Below are 25381 nucleotides of genomic sequence, written 5' to 3' on the forward strand. Positions count from 1 at the left end.
AACACAAACTTATTTCAGGCAAATTATTTCCCCACTATGCCCTCTACCCTACCCTGCTCCAAGCCTGTTTCTCCTCATAACCCTCAGTTCAGAGACCCTATAAGAATGACTGCTTTATATGAAGAAAATGAACCCTAAAGCTCATTCATCTCCCTGAAATTTAGTCCAGCTAGTCTCTTGAATATCCTAATATCAAAAAGTCAGTCCCCAATAGCTCAGGAGGTGGTTGACATCATTGAGAGTATAATATACAAAAAGTGTACCCGATAAGATTGAGTCACTCAATTTTTTTTGTCCTCTAGATCAGTGGTCCCCAACCCTGTCCTGGGGGCCCACCAGCCAGTCTGGTTTTCAGGATATCCACAATGAATATGCATGAGAGAAAATGTGCATGCAAATTTCCTCTCATGTATATACATTGTGGATATCCTGAAAACCAGACTGGCTGGTGGGCCCCCAGGACAGGGTTTGGGACCACTGCTCTAGATGGTGAATAGAACCATTAGACAGAGGAACGGCTATAATAAAAGCAGATATTCAGGAGATATTCAGTATTATATTAAAATAATCACCATGTTGTAAACCAAAGAATCTGCAGGTGCAGGCACAGGCGCCAGCATAGATTGTCCATTAATACGATATAATCTGCTCACAGGCCAGCTTAAACAGACCTAGACACATAACAACATTCATGCCTTTCATTTGTCTCCAGCTACTCCGAAATGGCAACCCAGGCATAATTGCTTGTACTCGAGGCTGGCATAATCCCTAATCAGAATGTTGACATAGTTGCATAGATCCCAAGGTTAACAATTTTGACACTTAAAACATGTTCACCCTTTCAAGAAAATAGAAAGCTAACTTGAACAAATCAAATTGGGGTAGATTTTAAAAGGGTGCACATGTATACCCTATTTTATAACTTGCATGCACAGGTTATAAAATCCGGGGTCGGCACGCACAAGGGGGTGCACAATTGTGCACCTTGCGAGCACCGAGCCACGCAGCTTCCCCCGTTCCCTCCCAGGCCGAAATTGGAGCGGCCTTTGAGGGAACTTCCCTACCCCCCACCCCACCTTCCCTTCTCCTACCTCCTCTGCCCTTCCCCCCCCTACATTTTTTTTAAATCTCCAAACTTACTTGAGCCCTGGGGCTGAAGTAAGTTGTGCGCGCCGGCCAACTGCCGGCGAGGGATCCCCGGCACAGCGGCAAATATGGCTGCTGTGCTGGGGGCCTGACACCACCCCACCCCCTTCCCTGCCCCCTCCCCTTTTTGTAAGCCCCGGGACTTACACACGTCCCAGGGCCCTTTTAAAATAGGCCTAGTGTTCGTAACCTTTTGAAAATCCGGCCCATTCTTTCTTATTTTATCACTAAAACCTTATCCCCTTTTTAAGTATTGGCTAAGTTGTCCCATGCAAATGGCTCTTCTCAAGAACCAAGACTACTTTTCCCTCTAGGAATAGTGGCACTTGCTTTAAAAAAAAAAACAAAAACAAAAACACTCTGGCATTTGGTTTGAAAGTAACTGCGAGATTCCCATTCAACATACTCCACATCTCTCAAAGTCGTTTGGTTAGAGTTCATACACTAACAATTGCATGCCAATCAGTTACCTGAAAACCAGATCTCATCTTCCCAAACTCATTGCATATATTCATGCAAATATGTATTGCTAGAAATGTAGAGACATTAAAACATAGATATAGTACTATCTTATTACAAACAAAACTCACTCACTATTTATTTTATTTAGAGATTTTTTTATATACCGCGGCACGTTAAAAACATCACCTCGGTTTACAATGATCAATAAATCAGCAATAGGCTTTACAATTAAATGAGATTACTACAGTTAGACTTATGTATTCATATTTTTCCTTATAAATACAAAATAGAAAATAATGCTTTATCTGGCATGTAGCCTAGAGTACAAATTTTCACAAACTCCTGTCCTTTAAACCATGTACATCACACTTGCCTTTAAAAATTCATGCTTAGTGTTGGAGCTTGCGTCTCCCTCGAGCTCGGGACGCTCAAGGCATGGCAATTCTGGTGTGCTGAGTATGGGACGAAGCACAACCGAGGGCTCTCCAGGATGGAAAAAGGAGAATGTGTACCTTTGCACTGAAGACAGTCCAAGTCTTGAATCCTCCGCCAACCTGCATGTCCATGAGAACACCAATGCAATGGTGGTCTCTGAATGGTCCTCCGACCATTCCAAGCCCTTTTGGACCTGCCACAGGGTGTAGCAGAGGCTGCAGGCCAGACAGAGGTCACAGTGGAAGAAGTTCATAAGCATTGGAGCTTGGAGTGAAGACCGGAACTTGGAGTGAAGACTGATGTGGAGCATGGGACGAAGACAGGAAACAAGAGAGATGAGCAAGACCCTCTGGCACCCTACACAGCACGTGGGGCTGGTCACGGACCACACTGTCCCCTTCGCACCCTGCACAGCCAGATGGCTGATCGCTGACCACGAGGAGATCAGGACAGGCTCAGGCAGTCTCAGCGCAGGTTAGTGGAAACCCCCTCGGATCCTCCGGAGTTGGAACTAGGGAAAAAGCTTGCAGTATGGAAACTCGGAGTAAAAGCAGGAAATCTCCGGAGGCACGGGTCCCACCTCCTGGTGCATTAGGACCGGGAACATGACGGAACTTGGGACATCAAGTAAGAAACATCAGGACAGAGACCAGAAAGAATGAAGATCCATGGAAGAAGGTTAAGATGCCAGGCAGGAGCTGCAAACAAGAAGTCCTTGGGAGGACTAGCCCAGGAGGACTAGCTCCTTGCCAAAGCAAGGACTGACTGATGGAGAAGCCTTTATATAGGGCAGGAAGCAGGCAACTCCCCGGGAGGAGTTCAGATGGGCCACACCTGGCTGGCCCTTTAAATCCAGGATGAAGCCGCGGGCCCGCCCCTTAGGAAGGAAGGGGCAGGACCCTGGACAGCGGCCATGTTGCTGCTGTATGCTGAGCCGGAGGGGAGATGGAGCAGGCCCGACGAGGAGTGGCAGCTTCAGCCACGCAGGAGAAATCCAGGGGTGGCACAGCTGGACAGGAAACCTCGAGGGATGCGGCCTCGGTGGCCTCCCAGGCCACAAAGGAAGGCCTGGCACAGCTCCTACCATGCTGGCAAGATGGTGGCCGGACCGCAAGGAAGGTCCCAGCATCGGCGGCTCCTGCCACGAGTAGGAAGAGGCAGGCTGCGGCCTTACCGGGCCGTGGGACGGTGGCGGCTCCATGCCGCAGGAAAGGCCCGTGCTTCTCGGCCTCCGGGCCAAAGGTAAGAGCCTGCTTGCGGCATATCAAAACATAGAACAGTTCATATAGGAACTGATGTTACATACTAGAAATATACAATTATAATTTGTTTGTACATTAAAAAATAAGTTGATCAAATGTGAGCGCCCCATTGGTAAACATATGAGAGGTATTATAGAAGAATTTAAAGAGCAAATTTTCAATTAACATAGCTGTTACAGATGATGATATGAAGGCTTTCTATAAATTTAAGTATTTTTATATACCGCAGCATGTTCGGAACATCACCTCTGTTTACGAGTAACATAATGCAGCAACAGGCTTATATAGACTCCTATTCTAGGAAATGAGAAGTAAAATGTATCTACTTGCTGTATGTAGGGTGATTTGATGTTCACAATTCAATGATTTTAAGGATCAGTAAAAACTATGTGGGAAATATATCTAGAAGCCATCCCTGTAGGAACATACAACATTTTTATAAGTGGATTTTATGCTGTGATTCTGAACTACTTTTACAAATGACACAAAGATTAGCGGACAATTGTTTGACATGTATTATGAGATTTACTCATCTCTCTACCCAGACTGGACACATTCTGAGAAAATATTGACAAATTTTGTCATGAGATTTTCAAGGATGCTCCAAGTATAGCAGTTATACATGGCAAGCACATAAGAGAATTGATTGCATCTTCAACCTTGCAACTGTACAAGGGCAAGGAGAGGACAGCATTAGTGGACATTGCCCCTGTGGTACATGTTTATGTCATCTAGTATGGAATTTAAGCATCTAATGAATTAGCCATTCTTTTAGTTGAACTCCTGATGTATGGTATACAGAGCTACAATCTATTTATGTCTTTTAAAAAGGTGGGCAACAAATCATAAGAGATTCACCCAAGTTGGTATACAAAATGATGGTCCATGAGAAATGGGTCTTACAGATAATAGATAGGATGAATAATGCAGAAACATGATCACTAATAGATACACAAATCTCTAAGTGCAACTTTTATTGCTGTAGGACACAAATAATATCATTATGTATTCCTGTGACAAACTATACATGGGAAAAAGAAAAAAAAAGGCATCTGCGGAAATGCTTGATAGAGCATAGGAGCTATTTGAAGACATGGAGAATGGAGATACCACTGATAGAGCATTTGTAGCCAGATAAGCTATGAATAATGTTTTGCAGTTGTTTTGGTTGAGCCACACTAGTTCTGACAGGACCACTCTTAGTGTACAGAGCAATGCTAGATGCTAGGAGAGCTGTAAGCCTGTGTCTTACCAGCTTCCAACCTTGCTATCACAGAAATGCTGATAGTATACACTAACAGCGTTGCTGTCATAGCAATACTGGATGTATAGCTAGGAGGACTGAACTTTGTACCCTCCCAGCTAGGCACTGGATCCTTTGCAGGTGGAACTTCTTGGGACTGGGGTAAGTGAGATCAGGAAGTGGGAGTTTAGGCACAGATTTTCACCTTGGACAGGTGCTCTGTGTGATTGTGGTGGAATGTATGTGTGGGGAAGTATCTGCCCAACATTTTTAAAGGGAGGGGGGGGAGTGTCTTCAGGCTGGCATCTGCCCTAAGATACATAACAATTTAAAATCTCAGTATCCAAAGGGGGATGCTGGGAGGGTGGCAGCCCCTCTCAGACAATTTTTCATCATGGGTGCAAAGTGTGACACCTGGGGCTGGTGGTTCTCCCTAGCCTAACAATTTTAAATCACAGATGAAAATAACATCTCATTTTATTTTCAATAAATAGTAATGAATGAAACAAATGAAATTTAAAAAAAAAAAAGGAAAAACTCGACCAACACCAAAACAAAATGAAAATGTTTTTCCTGCAGACCCCTTTGTGCTACTAGCATCTGTGCTAATAGCACTAAATAGCACAAGGCCACAGAAAAACATGTACACACTAAACTGAGTATTTACTTCATGGTTCAGCTGCCTTGCTGCAAACCTGAATAAAAGTAAGCTTGGAGCATGCTGATGGTTGTCATTGTGGAGGGCAGATGGCAGAGAGGAGATGGATCCCAGGAGGTAAAAGAAAAGAGACTTACAAGAGAAAAAAACCAGAGAAAATGCATGTATCTATGATGACTGCCAAGATTGAGAACTACTGTCATCAAAAGGTGCTTTAACCAGTCCTATCAAATCCTTCTCATTCTCCCCAGGAAGGAAAATATGCCTACCTTGACTCCAGAGGGCACCAGCATCATGCCATCCAGCCTCAACAAGCACCTTATAGTGTTGGAGCCAGTGCCAACTATAAACTCGGTGGTACTCCGCACAAACAATTTAAATATGCCTGGAACACCACCACCCTTTGTAGAATTGGCTGAAGCCATCAGATGGGACAGAGGGACATAGACCAGGGAGCTGCATAGTTCTCAGTAATGAGTTATGTAATCCCTTGAAAGGTTTGTGGGCCATTAAGATATGGTCTTATAAACCATTCTTCCAGTTCAAGCTTCAGGATGCTTGCAATGGTCCTTGGATGGTCTGTCACAACAAAGAGTCCAAAAACTAGGTGCACCAGCACAACAAGTGAAACTGCAAATACCTAGAGAAACTAATATTTATTACATTTATATCAAGATTTCTCTAGATATTTGCAGTTTCACACCTTGGATGGACTAACCACATTCACAACAGTAATCATCACCACTATTCTGCAATCCTATATTACCACATGAAATTATTAAAGTGACTAAAATCCTTGTGTATTATACATGGTACAGTGTACAAATGTGTTTCAGCACCAGTTGTCATGTGTTAACCATTTGATTGCAAAGACACTGTCATGCTGTTAATAAATTGTTTTGTATAGGAAGTTAGAAAATAGTATGTATTGGTATCTTTTACTTTTGCAAAGGGAAGAGTTGGGAGATGCGCTCCAGCTCAAGGGTCTATGGATAGACTTTTACAGTATCATTTCTTGTTTATCACCTTCATATTTCAGCCACATGCATTTTGGTAGCTGAACTCATTTAAAGGCATGGATGCTAAAATGTTAACACCCTGGACCGAGGCAAGTTCAAATCCATGTCAACAGGCTCATACCTCTTTTATTTTTATAAGAGGTCCAACAAAATTTGGAATGCAAATTAGAATTAAGATTTAGTGATATAAAAACCATGGCAGCATAAAAGCAACACCAAAATATTTCAACTCTGGAATAAAGGAAGATTTTAAGTTTCAAATTAATAGCTGAATCTGTCAGTCCTTAAAGGTTCCTTTATAACTCTAGAACTCATAATACATTCCTTTGAGGCAACATCGATTGGATTTGAAGAGTATGAAAATTTATGGCACCACACATTAACATTTCTGGGACTAGAATTTAATATCTTAGATTCACATTTGTAATCTCAGAAGCATGGTGTTTTTTCAGGCCTAATATGGTTGACTACCAGAGTAAAATTGAAACCTGGAAGTGTTTCACCCAGAATAATTAAGTATGCAGTTATAACATTATTGAATGTTAAAAAGAGAGACTTCTGGGTTGACTTTTGGTTTTATGCCCAACAGTTATTAAATTCAGAGGTAACAATCCTACATTCCTAAGAGATTGGTAAATGTGTCTTTTTTTATTTTTAATGTCAGAACAAACATCACCACTTTTAATATTACAATTCCCACATTCAATACAGAGTAGTATACATTACAATATTTCACCTATCTAATTATACAATGTCTAGTATGGTTCCCATATCTTATCGTACAGCCAATATTATCTCATAACACATAGCAATCTGTTACTATGTTGGTATTCATATGTAGGTATTAATTTCCATATATCTAATGATGGTTTCTGGGATATATGGAATTACAACTAGTACATAGGGCAAGGAGTGAGGGTAATCACAAATGGTAGTTTTTACATCTTAGTCTGTGGGTTGTTTGAGAATCATGCATTCTCTCATTTGATTTATTCTTCATGATGCAATTATCATTTGTCCCTCTTGTCTTTGTGGCTCAAATTCTGAGTTTTTAAGTTAGATTATATGCATGTATGAATAGCCATGTTTTTATTTCATTCTTTAATTTCTTTCTATCTAGTAAAATACATAGTGTTTCCGGTAGGGAATACAAGAGCTTTGGAACCATTAAGAAGAATACTTAATCTCTTATTTGCATCAAATGTGTGTTCCATATTGTAGGAATATTCAGTAGTCTAATTTTGGGATCTTAGTATTTGTTTTGGATTGTAGGGTTGTAGTGTCACTCCTAACAGTCCTGTGTTATTGAGAATATGTATCAAAATGAATGATCTTGTCATGCTGATTTGCAATAATAATATCTATTGTAAGGGAAAGTGCTTTTTCATAAATCTTTCTTTTCAAAAGATTTTATTAAATCAGGTCAGGAGCTCTAACAATGAAGGTGTGACTCACTTTATTTATAAAGGTGGCAAGCATGGTACACATTAACTCTTGTTTGTTAAGATTTGATTTTTATAGTTGGTCTGTTCCTTTTCTAAGCATTATTAATTTCACATTTATATCACATTTATATATAGGCTGACCATATTAAAAACTGAGCAAGTCATTAAGTGAATAAATTGCCTGATTAGCCTTATATATTTTATTTAAGCATTAATGAGTCAGGACATTTCAGCCAGTCCAATGGCTCAGTGGGAGTTATGTGAGATATCTGGATTTGATTCCTATGCCCAACTTGCTCTTTAGGCCAAGGTTGGCTGTGGATGCTTCAGAAGCAGCAGTCAGGACCCCTGGAAAGGAAGGCACACCTGCCATAGCACAATGCAGACACCTAATGGTTTGATATGGGGTGCCTGCATAATGAAGTCTGGAGAGAGCTGTGGCCAGTGGCTTTTGGCTGTGTTGTAAATTTGTTGACTAGGCTAGATTAAAGTGGTGGAGTTTAAAATGGGGGGGGGGAAACCTCTTGGAGAGTTGTGAATACAGGCTCATGACATTGCAGCTCTAGTAGAGAACAGTCCCAATAGACCTAACACTAAAGTAGGTCTTCCCAAACTGTGGGTCAGGACCCCTAATGGGGTCACAAAACCATCACCTGGGTCACAAGTGCCTCAAACAGCAACTCTTCAGTTACCAGCAGCAACATTAGTAACGGAAGTCTGCGTGAGGCCTGGGAACAAGCATACACTCACAGGTTCTGCTGTGACACTGGTCTTACATGAGTTTTTGTGGTAACAGGAAACCATGCTTGAGGATTGATCAAGGCCATCGCAGGGCCCATGAGCTTGCACTAACCCACTGGCCCCATACTGTCTTTCATTAGTAATGCTACTGCTGCCACTTCAGATCTCTGAAAGGTTAAAGACCAACCATGAAGGGAGGGGAGGAGAGAGCTGAGTGTGCATGGGTTGGTGGAGATTGCCACTGCTCTTCTCTCTTCACCTCAACATTGAACCTACACAAGAGAATAATTTTGCCCTTGTCGGCAATCTAACCTCTCTTCCCACCACCTGTCATCCACATTTGGCCCAAGCAAAAAAGAAAATGTTGCCACTGAACTACACTAGGGGGATAGTTGTAGAAGGGTCTATTTGAAAGGAAGGATTTGATGCAGGAGAGTTTTTTGAGGACTGAATAAGGTGGGGAGAGGGATTGGTTGTGGAGGGTGAGGGGGGTGGCATGACAGAAGATCAATTGGAGGATGTAAAAGGACGGGGGAGTGAGGGGGGATGTGGGAATGAGAGAAGGAATGGGATGAAACAAGAGCAAATGGGGGATAGAGTGAGGGGATGACAGAGGATCAGTTGGAGGCTATAAAAATGGCTTGGGATTGAGAGAGGATCAGTTGGTGGGATGCAAAAAGAGCTGGAATGAGTGAGAAAGGAAGGATAGGTTATGGTGGTGAGAGAAATAAAGGGTGAGAGAGGGGAAACACTGGAGGGGAGGTTGTTAAGAGAAGAAGCCCTTTGGAGTGTAGGAAAGGTGATAAGGACTAAGGAATGCTTGTTGGAGGGGGATCACACCTCTGTTTATTTGTTTTTGTCATCGGAATTCATGAGAATTGTCAAGTGCTAAAATGGGGTCAAAATGGCTAAATGTTTAGAAAGAACTACACTAAAGGAGCAGTATGATAAAAAAAAAAAATAGCTGCATGCTTGCAATGTTGAAAAGAAACAGTTTTTGTGCTCTGTATAGAATGTTGAAATTAAATTTGCCTTTTTAGTCACATATTCCACAAATGTAGAGCTTTGAAAAGGTCTTGTTTTCCCTGACATCGCAATGCCATACCGTTTCTGCTAATATTTTTATTTCTAATGCTGTACTAAAATGGAATGGCCTCACACAATCTGAACAGAGATAATTTTCAACAGTGCACTTATGAACATAATGCATTTTTAAATAATTTTAGGAGCACAAATCATTTTTCCCTAACACACTTGAAAAAGCATAAGCATTTATTAATCCAATACTGCACATTTTCCTTCTGCTTAACAAAAGCAGATGCATGATTTAGGAAAGGTGGACCTGATTTCATTTTATTAAAAGTATAAATCACTATACCTAACAAGCACAAAGATCTACAGCAAGTTTTAAAAAAAGAAATGCCAAAAAATATACTAATAAAATATATTTTTAAATAAACAAGGGAAACATTAATAGGAATCATAACAAAAAATGCACATATGCTGAGTGTGCAGTCCATAATCTGAAGGATGGGCCAGTCTGGTAACCACATTTCATTGAACAAACCAGAATGAGAGTTTTTGATCATTTTATTCATATGAAAGTAATTGTGTAAGAATTGGAGTTTTGTGGTTTGGGGGAAGTAGATACATTGCAACGTAAACCTCTGGGCCACAAATGTAATTCTTTCAGCTTGAGTTTTCACAAGATTCAAGAAGGTGTGCAGGAGAGTTGCTTTACCCTGTTAGGTAGTGGGCATGCCAAAGAGGGGACACAGTACATCTGAGGCTTCCAAATCCTTTTGGGATGGCAAATTGGCAAATACAAAAAGAAAGGTTGAACTGACAGCTTAAGAGATGTACTAAGAGATAAATCCTTTCCCTGAGGTGACAAGTGTAAGAATGAATAGAGCAGACAGAAATACAAAATAATTGAATAATCTGAAGTGCCTGTGTGTACAATTTTAAATAACATTGCAAGTGAAAATGCCAGTGAAAATATTGATTGTTACCTTTTCTCTTGTAATTTGATACGTATACAAATAGAACTGCTGGAATATTTGATAGCAATAATATATTATGTTATATATTTCAGTAATAGCGCATGTGTGCAATAATACAGGGTAGGCTGTGTCCAGCCCCTTTCAATTCTCATTTTTATGATTATGACATCCGCACACAGTGTGAAGATCTCCATCATTTAGATTTTATAGTTATGTTATGGCCATGCATTTAACTAGATAAAACCTGATGGAGGGATATTGTCTGCTAAGGCTTATAAAAATACATCATACTGCATTTCCACACCAGTAGTGCAATTGATTGCACTTTATATAAACTGAGAACATTAATAAATAAGTAAAGAATGCATGGGCATAACTGGTAGTTTATTTTACTGAGATTTCATTGGAGACCAAGGAACAGCTTTAGCAATCTGTTAGGGGGAGTGAAGAAAAATAACTAGATAATATGGTAGATAATGCTTATTGGCAGGAAATACATGAAATTCCAATATGATATAAAAATTAAAAATATTATAAACTAGAGATGTGCTTCGTTTAAACATATCTGTTTGGGCTTCGGATCGGGTGGTCCGTGGAAAAGTTCGGTTTCCCATGTTTTTTTTTTAATTTTTTTCAGCAATTATCGACGAAGTGCATACTAATGGGCCTTACTGCGCACTAACTAGTTAGTGCACACTCTCTCCGCATTACTGCAAAGTACACAAAAAAAAATAGTGCGCACTAGCTAGATGTAAATGCGCATTAAGGCCTGTTAGTGCGCCCTAAGTATGTAGTGGTGTGCTATAACTAATGTTAGTGCGCACTAAAAAATGCTACTTAAAAATTATAAAGTATCAATTCAGAGGAGATTGTTAGCTAGAAAATCAGTGCGCACTAATTGGTATTACTGCTCACTTAGGGCCAGATTTTAGTACCTGCGCGCGGGCATAGATTTGTGTGCGCAACCTGGCGCATACAAATCTACGCCCGATTTTCTAATATGCACACGCAGCCATGTGCATTTTATAAAATCCGGGGTCGGCGTGCAAGGGGGTGCACACTTGTGCACCTTGCGAGTGCCGAGCCCTAGGGGGATTTCCCTGTTCTTTCCGAGGCTGCTCCTTCTGCCCCCCCACCTTCCCCTCCCTTCTCCGCCCCCCCAGCCCTACCTAAACCCCCCTAACCTTTATTTTGGAAGTTGTGCCTGCTTCCAGGCAGGCATAGGTTGCATGATCCACCGGCACGGCCACTGTGCCGGAGGCCTTGGCCCCGCCCCTTTCACAAAACCACAGGACACACACACATCCTGAGGCTTGCGCGCGTTGCCGGGCCTATGCAAAATTGGTTCGGCGCGTTTAAATCCAGCTGGATTTATGCACGTAGGGCTTTTAAAGTCTGCCCCTAAGAGATATGCAGGACGCAGTAACTCCGTTAGTGCGCACTAACACAAAATACGAATTTTGCCGAAATTTCAATTCAGTAGCACCGATTATACGAAGCATTATGAATTAAACAATATCATTGACACTGTCTAATTCATGAAAATGAATGCACATCCCTATTGGAAACTGCTGAGCCACAACCCAAAGGGACCACTATCTATTTAAATAGACAAATACATATGTCATTGAGGAAGCTTTAGTGAATTCAAATCCTAGAATGCATATAAATTATCAATAACAATTAAGTAAACGATTGAGTCTCAAAATACATGTGGAACTTTGTTTTCTCTGACTTTCATAGATCATTTTTATCAGATCTACAAGCATGCCTCCCTCTCCCAACCTATTTTATTGCACACCCCCCTTTTTCTCAATTGGACCCTGTGACAGAACTCTATATCACATTGCTATTCAAGAATGAAGATCTTTATTGAATGTATATGACACAAATAGGTCAATTGTATACAACAAATCAATTGAGTATAAAAAAATATGCCATCTAATTTCTCAAACTATGCCCTCGCCTGCTGAATTTCAATTCTCAAAAATACTCAATAAGCATCATGCTGCTGGAGGGTTGACCTTACAGGCCAACCCCTTTTACATGTTCTGCTCTCTGGGACACAGAGCCATCAAAGCTTTGCCCCTCAAATTATCCTGCAATTGATCCTTGATCACTAAGTAAATCATTCTCTGCAGCACAACAATGTCCTGGTCCATAAAGAGAAGGAGTCACTGATGAATATGAAACTTTTTTTTTTTTTGGGGGGGGGGGGGTGTGAACAGGCCAGTCCCAGCCATGAAAGTTGAAGATTTGACAGGCAACCCATTTCAGCTTTCACCCACCCATGCAACATAGGGACAGGATGTCTGATTACTTGGTATTCCCTGACTAACCTGCTTTAAAACACAATACTTGCTGTGTGCCCTTGGATGTGGTCAACCCTACCACAGCCCACAGCAGTGTAACTTTGCTTGCTGAAAGCTCCCCACCAACCTAGCTGTGGCCACATCTCAAACTCAGTAATCCTGCCTGTATAAACACTTCTGAGCCTATGTTCCAAACTTGGTAAAGTAGTATAATGTTGTAAATATACTTAATACTGCTGTATGCATATCAAGGCTGATATCTGGAATTCTGTAATGCATATCTTATATTGCCACAAACCTATCAAGGTCACAGCTAGTAACTGCTATCTCCATCTCTTCAATGCTTTTAATGTAAGTAGCTCCAGACTATTGGACAGGATGTTCTGTATGTTGCTGTAAACATTACATATTGCCATAAACATAGCAGATCATACCTCAAACCGGATGGAGAAGGTACAGAGAAGGGCTACCAAAATGATAAGGGGAATGAAACAACTCCCCTATGAGGAAAGACTAAAGAGGTTAGGACTTTTCAGCTTGGAGAAGAGACGATTGAGGGGGGATATGATAGAGGTGTTTAAAATCATGAGAGGTCTAGAACGGGTAGATGTGAATCGGTTATTTACTCTTTCGGATAGTAGAAAGCTAGGGGGCACTCCATGAAGTTATCATGGGGCACATTTAAAACTAATGGGAGAAAGTTCTTTTTTACTCAATACACAATTAAACTCTGGAATTTGTTGCCAGAGAATGTGGTTAGTGCAGTTAGTATAGCTGTGTTTAAAAAAGGATTGGATAAGTTCTTGGAGGAGAAGTCCATTACCTGCTATTTATTTATTTATTTTTAGTTTTTATATACCGATGTTCTTGTATAATATACATATCACACCGGTTTACATGGAAATAAAACTGATGCCTATTAAGTTCACATAGAGAATAGCCACTGCCATTAGCAATGGTAACATGGAATAGACTTAGTTTTTGGGTACTTGCCAGGTTCTTATGGCCTGGATTGGCCACTGTTGGAAACAGGATGCTGGGCTTGATGGACCCTTGGTCTGACCCAGTATGGCATTTTCTTATGTTCTTATTATCTAATGTGACAGAGTTGGACTCTGATATCATGTGATGCAGTGAGCAAGCAGAAGAAATAGATCTACGGGATTCAGATGAGGAGAAGTGGCCCTCCTACCGTCAGACATGTGCTGCACTTTTGGCTGCTGTCCTTTGTCTAAATGCTTTGGTGGCTGACCTCTCTTTTTGCCACAGGTCCATCACAGCGAAGGATCTGCCTCATCCAAATGGCTGCATGCAGTTTGACTTGCTGTCGTAATTCCATCATGAGATCATCCATATCCTTCTGATCTTCTACTGCTGGCTTATTTGATGCTGGCCGTATGACTCTGTCCTCTGTGGCGGCTGTTCCCCTCTTCCCGCCCCCCCCCCCCACCCCCCAAGAGCCCCAAGTCAACCTTCTGGGCCCTATGGCTTTAATAAAAACTAATTATAGTTAAATGTAAATGAAAAAAAAAAAAACCCAGAAAATATTAGAAGCGAACTGCCCTAGTATGCTCTCCCTTTTAAAAAATTATATTTGATAGCTGTTACTTCAACATAAACAGCATGCAAAAAAATATGTATAACAATTATTTCTTCCTTTCTTTTTAAATTCATGCCTTTGAGCTAAGACTTTTCAAACCCACAGCCATCACACAGCAGGAGCCATCTGCACCACAGATGTGTATGTTGGATTACTGCAATTTGCTGTGTATTGGACTTCCTAATGCTACAATCAAGGCCTTACAGCTTCTGCAAAATTCAACAGCTAGATTCATTACCAGTCAACCAAAGAGAGAACATATTACACCTGTTTTCCATCAGCTACATTGGCTTCCGGTTCAATCAAGGATTTTGTATAAAATAGCTATTCTTATGTACAAGCTCATGTCATGAAATCCCTGTCCCTGGGAAAATGCTCTTCTGCAAATTTACACCCCAACCCATCCGTTGTGTTCCTCCCAATGAGGCCTTGAGGTTCCATCTGTCATGCAAAGCTTGCAGAAACCACGGAACAAGCTTTTCCAATTGCACCCCCAACACTATAGAACTCACTTCCATTTGAGCTTTTTGTATATCAAATTGAAACAATTCAAAATGATGCTTAAGATTTGTCTGTTCCAATTAGCATTTGGATAATGTTATGACTCTGGTTGCAGTTTTTATGGATTGATGAAATGATTTTTGCCTTATGTCTCTGTAGTTATTTATAGTTTGTTATTGCATTGTCAACTATAACTGTGTATGTTTTCTCTGTTCACCACCTAGGGTTTTTTAGATAGGCAGTTTATACATTTTAAATAAATGCAAAATACCACAGAGCTAACTAACTGTGCAAGTTTCTACTGCCAAATATATTTATCTCAGTGCAAAGTTCAAAAAACCAAGTCACAGCTTAAAAGAAGTATTCTGGATCTGCTCCTTTTTGCATTCTCTTCCATCCATTTTCAGCCTCATTCTCCCCCCCCCCCCCAAAAAAAAAAAAAAAAAAGGGCAAACCACGTGACAGGAGGAGGAATCCAAGCAACACAGTACATCCCATTCATTGTTTCATAATGTTTATTGTCCTGCATGTTCCAACAGCCCCCGCTGGCAAAGCAGCAGAGAATGTTTAGAGGTGTTCTTCCTTTTTCTGCTGGGAGGGAGAAGTTGCAGTACCTGCCTATATACTTTTTATAGGGCAAGCTAGAGCTGCTACTTTAAGCTCTCTCCTTTTTTTTTTTTTTTTAAGCAACTGAACAGGCAGACACTGCATGTGGGAAGTTCTAAGCAAGCAGTTCTGACCCAGCATCTCTGCATGGAGAGTTATCCCCCACTCTTGCACAGACTCAAGGTCCCCCAATTGTGCACCAAAGTAGACTTTTTTTTTTAAGTCAAGAAATCTCTATGCTGGAGTGCTTGGAAAGGAGCCAATAAAGTCCATGCTGCTGGGATCATTGCACACACCAGCTGCCCACGCAATGGAGTATGGCCCCCACATTAACTGCCAAACAGGCCAATTCAGTAAGAAACGTGTGCCCAGTCACCTCTCCTGGGCTCGCGATTCTATATTTAAATGAGGGGTTGTGCTAAAAAGAGGCACTAGTGACAATTATGTGCCCCTAGAGCCTCCTTGGCCCAGGAGAGGTGGCTCTGTCAGCAGGTTCAGGAAACCGAAACTCAATTTTACGAGCGTCTGTTTTCTGAACCCGCTGACAGCCATCAGTTAGGAAAACTGACACCATTAAAATTGAGCATCCATTCTCCTAACCGAACAGCACTTTTTTTTTCTTTATAATATTTTTGGTTTCTCTGACTTAATATCGCTAGGAAAGTAAGTCGGAGAGTGCACAGAAAAGCAGTATTTTCTAGGGAAGTGCAAAGCCCAAACCTTTTGGTTCGAGCTTTGTTTTCAGCCTGCCGCATGAAATATTGTATTTCCCATGGTTAGGGCCTTTGAAATTCTGGGGACACGAATTGTGGGTTAGTGCGAGTGTTACTGCATGCTAACGGGAGTGCGCACTAACCTGAAATCAAATTTTTCCTGAAATTTCTGGAAAAATCCGTTCAGGTTTCAGAGTCTCAGAACCAGGACGAATTAGGCAATTTCAATGAAATTGCCTAATTCATCCTGAATGATAGCACATCCCTACTATTTTCTGCTTTTTCTGTACACTTTTGCAGGCTGCACATTTTGGGATAGATTTTCAAAGGGGTACGCGCGTACCCCCCCGAAAACCTACCCCCCCCCCCCCCTGTGCACGCCGAGCCTATTTTGCATAGGCTCGGCAGTGTGCGCAAGCCCCGGGACGCGCGTAAGTCCCGGGGCTTGCATGGAGGGGCTTGTTGGGGGGCGTGCTGGGAGTGATGTGGCATTTTGGGGGCGTGTCGGGAGTGACGCGGCATTTCGGGGGCATGTCTGGGGGCGTGGTTCCGGCCCGGGGGCGTTCTGGGCGCGTGACAGCGGCCCCTGGACCAGCCCCCGGACCGGAACATGGAGCGCGGCAGCTGGCCCGGCGCGCGCAAAGTTACGCCTGCTTCGAGCAGGCATAACTTTCGTGATAGAGGTAGGGGGGAGGTTTAGATAGGGCCGGGGGGGTGGGTTAGTTAGGGGAAGGGAGGGCGAAGGAAAGTTCCCTCCGAGGCCGCTCCGATTTTGGAGTGGCCTCGGAAGGAACAGAGGCAGGCTGTGCGGCTTGGCGCTTGCAGGTTGCCGATTTTGCGCAGCATTGTGCGCGCCGACCCCAGATTTTAATGGATATGCGTGGCTACGCGCGTATCTATTGAAATCCCGCGTACTCTTGTTCACGCCTGGTGCGTGAGCAAAAGTACGCGTGTGCGCAGATTTATAAAATCTGCCCCTTTACTTTTGGTATCCCAAGTGACTAACTAATAGCCTCATCAACATTCATTTGCTATTTCTCCAGGGAGTCTGGCCATGCGTTTGACATGCTAAACCCCTTTCAGTATAAGGGGGTAATAGACACATGTGAAACACACAGCCAACCACGCGATAAACAGTGCACATGGCCAAGCGCACTTTACAGAATCAGACCGAAAGGGAGTTAAGGCAGGAAGAATGAAAAACCTCCAATCGAAACAGGAAAAAAATGCAAATCATCAGGAAGGGAAAAGCCTGCTCTTAAAAATTGACTGCAACAGATGGAATTAAGCCCAGCCATGCTTCCGTAAATTGCACTAGTACTTCAGCCAAGCTAATTATTTATTAGTGGCCTGCTGGACTGCATGATTTTATGGGAAAGAAAATAAAATACTCACTGGAATTGCCATAAGAGGGGATCAGGCAGCTCCTTTATAATTTCTGGATTAGCATTATTTGAAACTCATAAAGTACCTGTAGCTACATTTGATTGGAAGGGTTTTGTAAAATTAAAGAAAAAATTAATTCACAAGGAGTTACATGCAGGCACATTATCTGAGTATTTCCGTGTTAAATGCATCCCCAAGGGACTTAGAATTAATAAAGAAACATTCTTGTTTGTAGACAATGAAACATTTGTTATCTATTGGAATGTTGTGTGAATTAAATGTTCACATGACTTAATGTTGCTCAATATTGAAACTATTTAAACAATTGATGAGTCTTCCTCAAGACCCCTTAAAATCCCTTCAGGAAGGAAAACCAAAGGATGATTTTGAGAACAAATTAACACAATTGCTAATGTAAACTGCACCTATCCGTGTGCGTGGAGACCTGTCATAACCAAGGTGAAAGATGTTACAATGTACAAGTCGTGACTGTTGGCAGCAGGCTCTACAATGTTATTTGCACAGGGTATACAACTTAATATGCCTCCCCTCCCCAAATACGTGACCCAGAAAGAGATAAATAAACTGCATAATGTACCTTATAAATGGGCTCTGACCGGCCCACAAATGTGCAGTAGACAGCAACTCTACCGTGCATGCGTGGGCGAGAGAGCACGTCAGTCAGAGCAGAGCGGCGCCGGGATGAAATGGAGCCATGTGAGGGCTTCGGTGAGTTGCGCGCACGAGAGAGAGAGACCCACGGCTCTGACGGACGAGCATGCAAGGGGAGTGCAAAGGGACAGAGGGTGGAGGGGGGAAGAGAATAGTAAGAAGACAGGGGAGGACCAGAGGATGAGGAGGGGGAGAATAAGAAATAGAAGGATGCTGGGCAAGTGAGGAGCAGTGAGGGAAAGGGGAGTTTAATGAAGAATGAGGGGAGCTGCAGGAGAGGACCTGTGGAAGAAAGGAGGAACATTGGGAGAATGAGAGATGAGGAGGAGCAGTGGGAAGGTGGGAGGGGGTTGAGGAAATGGGTCCGGAACCCCCGCTGAACGACCTCCTGCAGTTGATCTCCTGCCGGCGCCATTTTCCGTACGGAAAACGATTCGCGGCAGGAAATCGCTCCCGGACCCCCGCTGGACCCCCAGGGACTTTTGGCCAGCTTGGGGGGGGGGCCTCCTGACCCCCACAAGACTTGCCAAAAGTCCAGCGGGGGTCCGGAACGACCTCCTGCAGTCGAATCGTGTTGGTCTATGGCCGCCGCCATTTTGTGCCGCCATTTTGCAAAATGGCAGCGCAGAATGGCGCCGGCTGAAGACAACACGATTCAATTGCAGGAGACCGTTCCGGACTGCCGCTGGACCCCCAGGTAATTTAAGGCATTTGGGGGGGTTCGGGAGGGTGGGGGATTTAATTTAAAGGGTCGGGGCGGGTTTTAGGGTGTTTTAGTGTGCCGGTTTTCCTGACCTCCCCCTTCCCCCGATTTAGCTACGGACCGCCGCTGGACCCCCAGGTAATTTAAGGCATTTGGGGGGGGGGGTTCGGGAGGATGGGGGATTTAATTTAAAGGGTCGGGGTGGGTTTTAGGGGGTTTTAGTGTGCCGGTTCATGATTTTAACGATTTTCACGATACTCTAAACACCCAAACGGCGACGATACGATTCCCTCCCCCTCCCAGCCGAAATCGATCGTTAAGATGATTGAGGACACGATTCACATCTCTAGAACTGGAGGAGGGAGCATTGGGTGCAAGGGGAAGAGTACACATCCTGATACCTCCACACACAACACTTAGCTGGCATTTGGAACAAACATCTCACCCGTTTTAACGGGCTTAACGGCGTCACAATATAAAGGGAGAAAGTATTAGAAACAAGAATTACCCACTTTCTATATCAAAGCAAATAAATTTTATTTAGTGTGCCAAATTTTCTTGTTCAGTGTATTACTATATTATCAAACCAACATTAAATATTTTCTTTGTAACATTCTATATTATATCCCTTATATTATATCTTGTTTCTTTAGAATGTCAACTTAACAAGTCAGAATTCCAGAATGCTACTCAAGACTACAACCTATTTTCTTTACTACCAATCTTATAATGCTTTACTTCTGTATGCTTTGTCTCTCTCCCATTAACCAAAAACTGATACTTTGTGTTGCTCTCTTTCCTGTCTTTTAGTTGTGGATTCCAACTTGCTCAGCAGAGGTCTTTTTAAGTTAAGTATGGTGCTCTGTATATATCTGTGCTAAACCTCCTCTGTGTCTTTTCCTTAACTCTCTTTACTATACTCTTCTCTTTTTTGTGTGTCCTTCTCAAATTAAAAAGCTCAGGCCTGGCTTTTTCTTTCGTTGCGTGTATACCCTTATCTCAGTCCAAAGTCTCATTGTCCATGGCTGGAGCTTCAATATCCTGCAGGTTTTGTTGCCCTCTTCTCTTTGTGGGATCTTTTCCCTACTATCCTATGCTTAAAAAACACACACACAAAAAAAATATATATATATATATCCCCCTACACAATGTATCCTCCACAAAGTAAGCATGAAGAATTCCCAGTGTGTGTTCCACTAAGACGTTTTGTAAATGTTTATCCACTAAGTATTAAAATAAAGAATTAATAGTGCTCTTTTATCTGAAAAAGAACAGTGTCACATAACAGTGATACCTTCACACATTCCCTAGTCAAGGATCTTGCCACATTTGAATCAGATTAAGTCTCTTTTTACTCTCAGCCAAGATCTATTTGTTGCCACCTACTTTACACTGGCAATCCATTCCCTAGCTCTTCCTAAAAGTTTATTGTGAGGGAGAGTGCAGCTATTATACTATTAAGGATTACTCTTTTTCTTCAACAGACCAACTCCTCTGTATGTCATATATTTCAATAAAGCTCTCCAGTCACTAATCATGAAAGCTCAAACCCCTTCCCTCTCCCTCTCTTGGCAGGACCACCTCAGAGTTCAGAGCTTTATTTTGTTTTTATTTTTATTTACTGATTTTTATACTGATTTTCAAGCAATCAAGGAGGTTCACACTTTCAGACATGCATAATAAAAACACACTGCAAATTTAAAATTAAACACTTCATCTATTTCTTACATATTTTAGCTAATGTTCCCAGTTGTTGCCTAAGCCGAACATGTCTCTTTTAAGGTGTATTATCTGGGTGAATTATTTCTTCAAAAGCTTGTTTAAATAACTAAGATTTTAGGAGTTTTTAAAAGATTTTTCTGTCTTCAGAAATTCAGAGATCACTCTGCTACTGAGATGGTTCTATTATGGACCTCTAAATGAATCTTTTGAATAGTTGGCACTGCAAGCAATTAACTTTAGACAGTTAATAGTCTAACTCATTCACTGTGTTTTCTTTCAGTGAGTAAGGCTCTTAAACTGGTCAGTCACCCATCTTTCCAGTCTCTCATTAGCCAAATTATGCTGCTCCAAACTTGCGGCTCAACAATTGCTTTAATGGTGCACTACACTATATTCTCCCTTACCTTGATCAGAACCAGTACTTTAAATGTATCCACTCATACCTCATAATCATGCACTACTTTTGTTTTAACCGTACTCTCTCTTTTTTTTTATGTTTTAACACGTTTACTAGGCCTGTGAGCAGAGCACTGCATCAGCCATTCTGCACAGTCAATGGCCAGGAGTCTTTCTTTCTCCTGATTCTAAACTGTGTAGATGATCCCCACCTCCGTTGGGCCGCTCCTCTGCTCCACTAGTGCAAGTCCTTGCTGTTCTGGTTCTCTGGGTTCTTTTCTTTCCACTTTCTAGCCACTTGTCCCAAAAGTGCCCCTCCTCCAAGGAAAACATCCAGCGTCCCAGCCTAGCCAGGACCTTTCTGAAAGCCGTGGCTAACAAACACAGTTAGTCCCCAGCCCCAGACAGCCCACTCACTCTGTCTCCATACTGGATAAAGAAGACTCCTCTGTTAGGCTGTCTATCTCCATTGTACTCTCCCCCTGCTCTGAAGAGCCAGGATTTTTTGGCCAGCTCCACCACTCTGGCACACCCTCCTCCTTGATCAGCAATGTTTCTTCTGAGTCTAATTCCCCCTCATTAGGCTCAGCTGGGTGATTTGTTTCCTCCCCTATCTGTGGATCTACCTGGGCCTCTAAGAGCTTAGAAGTTGTAGTCCATATAAGCCTTGCTAGCGGCCTCTTTGGCCAGCTAACACCATTCCTCGCAGAAATGAAAGCCCTCCTCCTGCGTTTTTGGTTGCAATTCAGGCCTCACCTATTCATTTATGGCCGCACCACCTCGAACAATAAGAGATTGCGGGCCAGGGACCGCCTAGTTAACTACCTTGTAACCACTGCAAAACATGTTATACATTGGACATGGAAGGTGGTGCCCTGGAAGATTGCATGGTTGTGTTTCATTGCATGGTGCGGGCCAGGGTGAGGGCTGAATACAAACACGCTGTAGCCAAGGATAAGCTAGACAAATTTGTCTGGAAATGGGCAATAGCGTTCAGGCTATGCAAGGTTCTCGGCAGACCCCAGCCTTCGCTAGCACTACACATTTAGGTTTTTGTTTTCAGGCAGTGGCACATGTCCTCCATGGAGCACGTTTACGGGAGAAGTGAGGCATTCCCGCCCTTAGCCAGCCACGAGCCTCGGGGTCCCACTTGGGCAGACGGGAGCAACCCCGAAGCCTCCCTGCCAGGGTTACAGTCCCCTTCCCCTCCTTCCCATCCTCCCAGCCTATGAAGATGGCCAGGGGAGCAGACCTGGCAGTGGAACCCCTGCCCCTCCCCCCCCCCCCATTCTACGCTCAGAATTTGGGACACCTCTGGACAGCTATGTCACCTCAACACCTGGTGACTCCTGTTCAGGCCAATTAGTGTGGCCCTGTGGGATGCAGGGCCACAGTCGTAAGTCGTGAATTGAATCTGGTAGGGAGGAAGGCTAACGCCACCCTCCTGGATTGTAATGGGATGGCCAGAAATAGTCCCTCTTTGGCCAGCCCCAAACACCTTCAGACAGCCAGTCGTAGCACCATCTGTGACTTTAGTTTTGGTCTTCTTTTTTGCATCTCCTGAGGGATACAGGATCCGCATGGGAATTTCATGGGTTTTTTTTTTGTCAAGAGGGGGACTGTTAGCCTCCCTCCCGAAGAGTAAATTGATGGACTGAAATATGCCCTAGTAACTAGTAGAACTAGTAGAATTTTCCTTCAACTTATTCTGTCTTTTCTGCCCTTTGTAGGGTGGCGCTTCATCACAACTGTCAGAGAGATTGGTTGGGTTGTGATGATGTCACAGCATGACATAGCTTTAGGGCTATTAAATGAACCTTAATAGGAATACTTTCTGCCTGTCATTTTTGCTTTAAAGTTTGAAGAATTTTAGGTGGCTTTTACTTCGGAAGTACCTGTACTACAGCTGTAATTGGTGATGCTATGCCAGCTTCTTCTCTGGTAACCAAGGAAGTCATTTCTATTTAATCATGGCTATAGCTTCATACTTTTTTGGGTCACCATGGTGGGCCTAGTTTTTTGGGGGATGGCTTGGGATGGCTCATTAGAATTGGGGTTGATTGGAAGTTTCCATTTTTTTCAAAAATGGCAATGTTGTGCTCAAAAAATGCTTACAATGTGCTTTTCCTGACAACAAAAAATATTACCAATGCCTGTCAATTTTTATTGAAATCACCCCAACCCCTAAATTGTTTTCAAACTGTTTATTTCTATTGACACTCTCCATTTAAAAAGCATCAATTTTTCCACCCAAACAAAATGTATATCAAGGTTGCCAGGTTTCCCTCTGGTGACCACAATCAACACCTCATGGGTTTCAAGTGATTTTGGGGGGTTTTGACCCCAAAATCAATAGGGTTCCAATGGGCAACTTCTACTTTAAAAAAAATAACTTTTTGAGCTGGGTGATGGCATCATTAATGTCTTCAGGGATGTTTTACATGCCTACCACATTCAATTTCTATTAAATGTAATTATTTATCTTATTTTTGATTAATTTGATTGCCTCTATTGTGGACCTGCTGACCTGACGTCTGCAAGAATGTGGCCCAATCTTAATAGCTGCATTAGGGGCTTTCCAAAGGTGCCCAATGCCACTCACAAATCAGTTAGTGAAATTGTAGCAGCGCTAGACTCACCACTGGACCCAGAATATCATTGATGAGTCAGCAGAGGCAGCTTTGTTCTGCTGACTGCTCTGATGTTACTCAGCTCCTGGCAGTGCATCTCTCCCTCTGTTTCTGTGCATCCGTTGCTCTGGACCTTCCTCAACAATTGCCAAGGCTGGGTTCACAGTGGAAGGACTGGCTTCTAGAGCAGCACGATGACGCTCTGCTTGCACCGGCCCCACCCCCTCAGGGATAACACTGCACCATTGTGGCTCCTTCCCACTGTCTGGGACCAGCCAATGTTGCTTTTATCCATGGGATGCCTATCACTGGCTTTTGCGGACTTCCTACTATTTCAGCATACAGCCATGTCCTTAGGTCTCTCCTCCCTCAATTGCGGGGCAGCAGAACCCTTGACTCCAATCATTGCTCTAGGCTTTAACAGCCAGGAGGTGTGCCATGCTAAGGACCCTGCATCCCTCCCAAGTTTGGGCCCTCAGCACTGGGTTTTCCACAGGCCTCAGACATCCCACAGGCCTACTTCATACAGGGCCACTTTGACAATTCCTGCCCTGCCATACCTAGCATTCAAGTAATTATTATTATCTTTTTTTTTAATCTTTTTTTTTTAGTACCTTATTTATACAGGAACAGTTAGAAGTTTTTAAATCGGAAGTGTGAAAGTTTAAAATGAATAAATTCCATGATGAATTGGATTATGTTAGATGATTCATTTTGCTTGGGTGAGCAAAAGTAGAAGGTTTAAGAAACTCAATACATTCTTGTCATCCTTGAAGGATGAAGCTTTATCAATTGTAGGACAGGGTAAGAACTCTGTTTCATTTGCTGAACCTGTGATGGACCGTTCTTCAGAGGATGGCCTTGATTCTTTACATTTTTATAGTCTCACATGCAGTAAAGTTGGAATCATCAGCACGCCCAATATCTAACCCCCAAATGGTTCGCAATGTCAGATATTAACTAGGGATGATTCTTCTGTATTTATCTTCTTGATAAAGGTTTGACATTCATTCCTTCAACTTATTATGATCCTTTTATGAATTGTGTTGAATTTTTCAAATTTGTTAGAAACTTTTTGCAATCTTTAAACATCTAACAGAGTACATTGTCCAAATCCAATTTTGCAGACAACCCAAATGGATGTCACCCGAATCCCCAAATCCTTTTATAATTATTTTTGCTGATAGTTTTAAAGATTAGGCTAGCTTGGAACATTCTTTTGTACTGAATAGACATTATCAAAATCTGAGTGTGAGGCTATTAGGAATCTTAAAGTTGATCCATCTATAATCATAAAATCAGCAGGCAAGGGAGGCAGGGTCCTTGTGATGGATAAACAGTATATTGGGGAAGCTCAATGCCAATTAGATGATAAAGAGTTCTATAGTCCCCTATTAAGTGATCCCTTGGTTAATATTCAGGTAGAGATTCAGGTGATTTTATAAAAGGTATTGAATGAGAATATTATTGATCAAAAGTTGTTTAATTTCTTATATGAAAAGCATACTGTAACAACTGCCTTTTATTTGGTCCCCAAGATCCCTAAGTCCATGATGGATCCTCATGTATTTTAATTAGGAGTACAATGTGTTGTATTGTTTTATGTAATTAATCTTAAGTATGAATAAAAATTATATTCTGTAAATAATTCAATATTGTATTAAAGAGTCTCATATGCTGTTTGCTATTTAAAAATAATTAACCATATACAGTATTTTCCCATGGG

The 25381-nt window shown here is 42.3% G+C and overlaps 1 protein-coding gene and 1 long non-coding RNA gene across 4 annotated transcripts in view; one reads left to right on the plus strand and one right to left on the minus strand.

Moving 5' to 3' along the window:
- LOC115095554 overlaps positions 1–6038 on the plus strand; it is a 33197-nt gene extending 27159 nt beyond the window's left edge. Inside the window, exon 4 of the long non-coding RNA XR_003857813.1 lies at positions 5458–6038. This is a non-coding gene — a long non-coding RNA (uncharacterized LOC115095554). The remainder of the gene's footprint in view (positions 1–5457) is intronic.
- The window catches only part of NRG3 (neuregulin 3), a 1991595-nt gene that overhangs the window by 1632480 nt on the left and 333734 nt on the right, over positions 1–25381 (minus strand). The gene's annotated exons all lie outside the window — the stretch shown is intronic.

This window comes from Rhinatrema bivittatum, chromosome 7 (assembly GCF_901001135.1).
Source record: "Rhinatrema bivittatum chromosome 7, aRhiBiv1.1, whole genome shotgun sequence".
Lineage (NCBI taxonomy): Eukaryota > Metazoa > Chordata > Amphibia > Gymnophiona > Rhinatrematidae > Rhinatrema > Rhinatrema bivittatum.